We start from the raw sequence: 6,828 nt of genomic DNA on the forward strand, positions 1-6,828 counted from the left end.
ATGTATCTCCTTACTAGTATTATGAAGGCATTATAATACACCAACCAGTTATATAAATACAATAACAAGTTTTTGTTTTTTTTTTTTTCGAACCTTAAATTTTAATTTTTTAATCAAGTTAGTTTGCTATTTTTCGAACCTCCATGTCGGGAGAAAGTAATCTCGAAAAACGTTTTAAAAAATTGGAAAAGGTAAAACATTGATATCAAGGACAAAGAAAGGGAGGGTTTGAACTATAATATACACCAAATTACCACACAACACACACACACACACACAACCACACAACCACAACAACACACACCACAACCCCAAACACACAACACACCACACAACAACACACACACAACAACCTGTACAAAATTAACGTTGGGTGTGTCATTAATATTGAATCATATTATAATTATATATAATTATATATAATAATTATATAATGATTATATATAATTATATATAACAATAATAAAAATATAAATATAATATAATAAATAATATATAATATACTAACTAAACTATATATAATATATATATACTGTATAATATTTTTATATAATATATATATAATATATATATATATATATATATATTTATATATATATTATTATATGTTATGTATGTATGTATGTATTGTATGTATATATGTATATGTTATGTATGTTATGTAATGGTAATGTATTTTTTGAAATACATATATGTTTTAAAACATATGTCTATATATACAAATACCACATATGTTAGTATACACATATGTATGTATGTATACACACACACACACACACCCACACACACACACACATATATATATATATAATATTATATATATATTATATAATATAATATATATATTATATATATGTGTTGTGGTGTGTTGTGTGTGTGTGTGTGAGTGTGGTTGTGTTGTGTGGGTGTGTGTGGTTGTGTAATGTCTGTAATGTATGTAGGTATGCCCTCCCCTTCGCGGGACTGTAAGGTGCCGGTTGAGCGTTGCCATTTTACGGTCGGCATGGCATTGATGATTTTTCAGATGGGTATGCTTTCCATGCATTGGACCCCCTACCCGTGGCCACGAGGCAAAGGATGGTCCAAAGGTTTACGTGTTTATCAACGTCAACGAGATCCCTGTTTCGCCTCGAGCGTGCCACGGGACTGACTGATTGCAAAGCTCACGCAATCTCCCGGTAGCTGAGATAATGGTTTTTAAAACATAAAAGAAACCGTTTTGATTTCCTAAATTCATTGGGATAGTTTTTTTTTTTTTTTTTTTTTTTTTTTTTTTTTTTTTTTTTTGAAATATGCATTTCGTGGTAAGATGTAGTCCTTGGTCCCCTGATACCACTTTAATATATAATATATATTAATATATAATATAATATATATAATATATATATAAATATATATAATATATATATATATATAATATATATATATATTTAATACACCCCGGAGTGACCACCCGAGGCTTTTAATCTCAGGCGTTCTTTTTCCGGGTAAGGCGCTTTGGAACATCCGGTCCTTGCGGCAGGACGAGCGGGTTTAGCTTCTTTCCTATCACGGAAATTAAGGCGACTGGGAGTTTGAGGTGGCTTTCCCCTTCCACTCAGAGGTGAGGAAAAAAACCTGTTAAGCGGCACGATTCATGTGGTGGGGTTTGTTTTAAACCTACTACTGGTCGGGTCCGCAAGCGATGTGTCCACCACCCCTCCAGGGTGTTAGCCCATAGCCATCTCCAGTCCGACCTCCAGCCCTCGGTAGTTTTCGTGAGGTGACACCGGTTTTGATGAAGCGTATTATGGCATTGAGGACTGAAGCATGCTTTTTGGCTTTCATGTCTCTCTTATTGGCTGTATACGCCTCCTACCGATGTATAAAAAATCCGATTGTGAAACAAGGCATTTCTTACGCCAAAACTCGCATCTGTGGCGCAGACGATTTGCCCCCCCGCCGGAATATTCGCATTGGTTTCTGGCTGGACTTCAATGCCCTTATCCGGCTGTGACCGAGCTGGCTATGAGAATGTCTGTCGGCCCCCCACTCGGGCCTCGGGAGCTGATTCCCAGCAGTGGAGAAATAGCCCTCCTTTTCCGGGACTTTTGCTTAGGTTCCCCAGAAAAATGAGGAATCTCTGGCTCCTAGTACCAGCGCTTCCAACCCACATCGCTGGGACTTGGTACAGCGATACGGGTACAGTGGCCAAGGAGATCGACCACATTTCTTGTTAGCACGCGATGGAGGGATCCTCCAGAACTGCAGGGGTTTTACCGGAGTGGGCCGAGTTTCTGTGGCCACCGACCCATAGGCTGGTTGTGTGGCTACCCTGCGGGCCCACTTCAAAAACTCCCCGTCCCCTCCAGTGGGCCCACCCTAAGGTGTTTTCACTTGGACAGACTAAGGGAGGAGGAGGTGTGCCCATGGTTTCACCATGGCAGTCTCTGACCCAATTCACAGAAAACCCAGCAACCTGACGGACCCAGTTGCTCTGTGGGAGTTTCTTCAAGCGCGTAAACACTCGAAGCAGCTCAGGAGTCCCATTGGCATATGCCCAAGGACAAGGAGAATTTCCATCTCCCACTGAAGCGTGGTTCGCAAGGCTCGGCTGAATGGGAAAATCAAGTCTTTCCATGGTGCATAGGGCTCAGACCACTGCTGAGAAGGGGACAAGGAAACAGCTTCATCAGGAAATCTTGCTGAGGAGGGTCGAAGGCCAATTTTTCTTGGTAAATGACCTTCGCCTGCCTACCAAGCCCTGAGAAAAACTGAACCCTAAAGCCCTCCTCACAGATGACTGCAGTCCCAATCAGCGGATGGATGGATCATCTCAGATCATGTTGGGGTTTCGTGAACGTTGGGCTGAGTATTTTTGAACAGTTTTGTTACCAGGTAGAACCCCTCCAACAGTTTAGCTTTGGATGCAAGCAAATGTCCTCAGTGGCCTGTGTCGGACCTGCCCATCAGCGAGGAAACCTCCTACCCTAACAGAGGTTAGGCTGGCGATTTCCAAGCTGAAGAGTGGGAAAGCTACAGGCATATGTGATATCCCTGCTGAAACTGCTAAAGAACGGGGGGTGGAAACCTATGGCTAGGGGCCCTGCATGCAGTCCTGACTGCCCATTTTTGGCAGTCTGGTACCATTTCCCCCCTGACCTGCTGAGGGGCGTGGGTCATCCCTCTCTGGAAAGGGGAAAAGGGGATCGTTGGGATTGTAGCAACTACCGTGGCATTACACTGCTCAGCATACCAGGCAAGGGTTTCTCGCCCCCACATTTTTTTCTGAAAACGGAATTCCGGAAACCACCTACTGAGGCATCAGAGAGACCGGAAGCAGTCTGGATTTTACTCCTGGCAAGTCCCCCAAAATAGACCGTATGCTAGCGCTTCAAGTAAATTGTGGAAAACGCCGTCGTGAGTTTTTGGTCGTGGGTTGCTTTGCAGCCTACATTGACCTCAAGAAGGCGTTTTGGACTCGGTTGCATCGGGAAATCGCTATGGGAAGATCCTGAGGCCTCAGGGGGATTTCCGACACAGATTATTGGCCCTGATAGCAAGCTCCTTATACTGGTTACTGAAAAGTGCTGTAAAGTGTGGTGGGGGTATGTCCAAAACTTTCTTCCCTGTTTAATTCAGGGGTGAGGCAAGGCTTTTGTCCCTTGCCACCAACACTTTTTCAACACTTGTATGGACTGGGATAATGGGCCAGAGCTACTAGCCAAAGTCAGTGTGGAGCAACACTAGGCAATATTAAGATCTCAGACCTTGACTTTGCCGACGATGTTTGCCATCCTATCTGAGTTCCCTTGGAGTCACTTGTGGCGGCCTCTTGATGCATTTAGCAATGGAGCCAAAGCCCCTAGGCCTAGAGGTCTCCTGGACCAAGAACAAGATCCAGGACATTGGGGGCCTGCTAGGAGAACCCGTTTTCAGTCGATCCATGCTTGCGGCGAGTTTTGAAGTTACAGAAAGTTTTTACATACCTTGGTAGCGTAGTCCATATCTCTGGGGTTTTTGTCCAGACCAGGAAGTCAGTAGACGGATTGGGTCTGGCAAAACAGGAGCCATGAAACTCGATCAACAAGAGCGTTTGGAGATGTCGGTAACCTATGCAGAAGGACCAAGCTGCGTGTCTTCAAGGCCTTGATACTGCCAGTTTTGCACTATGGAAAGCAAAAAACCTGGATGCTATCCAGTGTTCTTGGAGTCCTCGCCTTGATTGCCTTTTTGTAAACAAGTCCCTTCGCCGGATCATGGGGGTACAGTAGGCAGGAACCACGTGTCCCAACCGGCGGTTACACCGTGAGACTGGCATGGGACCTGTTTTTACTTGCATAATCCGGGATCGCCAAATTCAGGCTATATGGCCACCTAGCCTCGCCTCCCCTGTGGATGACCCTGCCCCATCAGGTTTGTTCCTCTCTGCGAGACAACCCTGGGTGGAGGAGACCTGTGGGGGACGACCTAAGAGAGATCATGGCTTGGGCAGCTCGACGAGACCTGTCGTGAGGAAACTAGAGATGGGCCGTGTGCCTGCCCGGAGACTCCGCCTCGAGGGATCCTCGTGGCTGGAAAGCGAAAGGGTGAATGTGGCCATGCGCCCCCCCGTCGGCGTTAGCCCCTTGATGATGATGATATATAATATATATAATAATATAATATATATATATATAATATATAATATATATATATATTATCATGTATAGTAAAATACTCCCTGGGTATGATATTAGACTGCAACTAGTGAGAGAGGTAGTAACCTTTACCCCAGCAAGAGACCTCTGGCTAAGGAACATGTCCACTACTGGAAAGACCTGGTTTCTCCTCGCCAGCTGTATCGCCAGCTTTCCTGTCCGGCCACCAAGCCTAGCCAGAAATACAGGATAAGAGAAGGTAAATCTGAATTCAAATCCCCCTGCAGCCTTGTAGGGTATGCCCTCTTCAGGCAAAGGCTTAAGAGAAGGTGACTCTGATTTCAAATCCCCCTGTTTTGCCTTTGTAGGGCATGCCTCTTCAGGCAAAGGCTAAGAGAAGGACAAACTTATGATGTAAAAAACCATCGGATTGCGGAGCACCGACCCCTCCGATTTACTAGCTCCTGATCCTTACATGAGATGAAATAATTGCTCATGAAGGGAGGCTTTACGGCCCGATGACGGGCTTTTGGCAAGAAATCAATAAAAAAAAAAATACATTTACGTCTCCCTATATATATTTTTTGCTGTATACCATTTGATCAAATAGGTGTAGATTATGCAAAATATTTGAAAAATAGGCAAAACTTCACCCACATGCTACTACATACATATACCAACATCACACGTGAAAAAATCCGTTGTTAGTAGAAAACATAGTCTTTCGGGAAAAAGTAGTCTTGTGGAGTGAATTTAAGCGGTTGAAAAGTATGATCATACATTATAGGATCGCGTTTTATTGGTCCGATTTGCCGGTTTTTTTCTCGCCCAAGATTCTCGGAAATATATTTCCAACCACGATTGAGGACTGTTTTTAGTGTAATCCCTCTAAGCGGGGCAGAGGCCTCTCAAGTTTTTACCGATGTTCAGAGGGGAGGAATCACACACAGATTTTGAGTGGCTTGAAAAAATTGGGTCCCACAAGAAAGTATTTCTTGAAACTTTCAGAAAAAACTCCTGATAAGAAGAAGAAAAAAAAAAAAGCATACTTAAAAAAAAATGTGAGTTTTTGTTGCTTCGTGGATTGATAGTTTTTCCAAAAACCAAAAAACAAAGTACCAGTAAAACTGAAAGTAAGTGGTCCACTGCTTGTTTTATCAATTTTAACCTTTTTTTCTTGGTTTTCAAAATGGTTTAATCCCGCATCTGAAATAAAAACAACTAAACAAATAAATGTTAGTTGGGCCCTTTTACGCTATTACATAATTATTTATTTTGGCCTACTGTTTTTTTGATGCCCATTATTTTTTAGTATTTGCCACTGCTACTACCACTATGAAATGTGATTATTTACTCTTTGCAATTGGCAGTTTACCTCCTTGAGTTTTTTCTTTCTACTCTGTTTATTTCCATGTAAACATTGTGGACCTGGGTTAGCAGCAGTAAGGTAAACTCTATGAAACTGAATGATTCAATCGTGTTAAAATGACGTAGACAAAATCGTGGGTTTTATGTTTTTTACCGTATGTCATAGTAGGGGATAGCAGTGTGTAAATAGATGAGTAGGCCGTTACTAGAAAATTGCGTCTTAAAAAGTGGAAGGATTGTAAATCCATGTAAATTATAGAATCATAAAATGATTATCGCAATTACTCAGTTTGAGCGGTCGTGGATCGCGCATGGCTTAGGAGAGCATACATACCTGGCACAGGTTGATGCCCGTGATCACGAAGGCGGGTTCTCCCCAGGGCAAAGGCTCACCATTTGCACTCCGGTGGGCGCCGACCCCAGCGATTAACCCCAAAATGTGATTAAATTGAATGCGCAATTTTTTGGTAGCAAGGGCCTGCGTTCCCTTATAACATTTCGTTAAAAAAAAAATGAAAAATTGGTTTTTTCTAAATCCACCTGTCTACTAAGGCAGTTTTTTTTAATATTTTTTTTACCTGCATATATTTCTTAGGTTTAGTTTTGTCAAAACCAGCCCCACTTTACGACAAACACCAATATATCCATTCCGAAAACCACAAAATTTTTTACAGAACACTCCATTTGGAGGATACTGAATTTGTACTTTTGTTTTTTCATAACAGTAAGCAAGGTAGTTTTTTTATTAAATGGGATTCAAAAAAAGTAATCTTTTATTATTTTTTTCCCAAGCTATATAAAAAAAAGGTTTTATTGGTTTATAGGTACTTTGAAAGGGTAA

At 42.1% G+C, this 6,828-nt stretch overlaps 1 non-coding gene across 1 annotated transcript; it reads left to right on the forward strand.

The window, feature by feature from the left end:
- The first annotated feature begins 6,313 nt into the window (after window positions 1–6,313).
- On the forward strand, window positions 6,314–6,478 carry LOC119569307. The gene has a single exon (XR_005228242.1). It is a non-coding gene; the product is annotated as a U1 spliceosomal RNA (small nuclear RNA).
- The last annotated feature ends 350 nt before the right edge of the window (window positions 6,479–6,828 follow it).

The sequence above is a fragment of the Penaeus monodon genome, unplaced genomic scaffold (assembly GCF_015228065.2).
Source record: "Penaeus monodon isolate SGIC_2016 unplaced genomic scaffold, NSTDA_Pmon_1 PmonScaffold_13968, whole genome shotgun sequence".
Taxonomy (NCBI): domain Eukaryota; kingdom Metazoa; phylum Arthropoda; class Malacostraca; order Decapoda; family Penaeidae; genus Penaeus; species Penaeus monodon.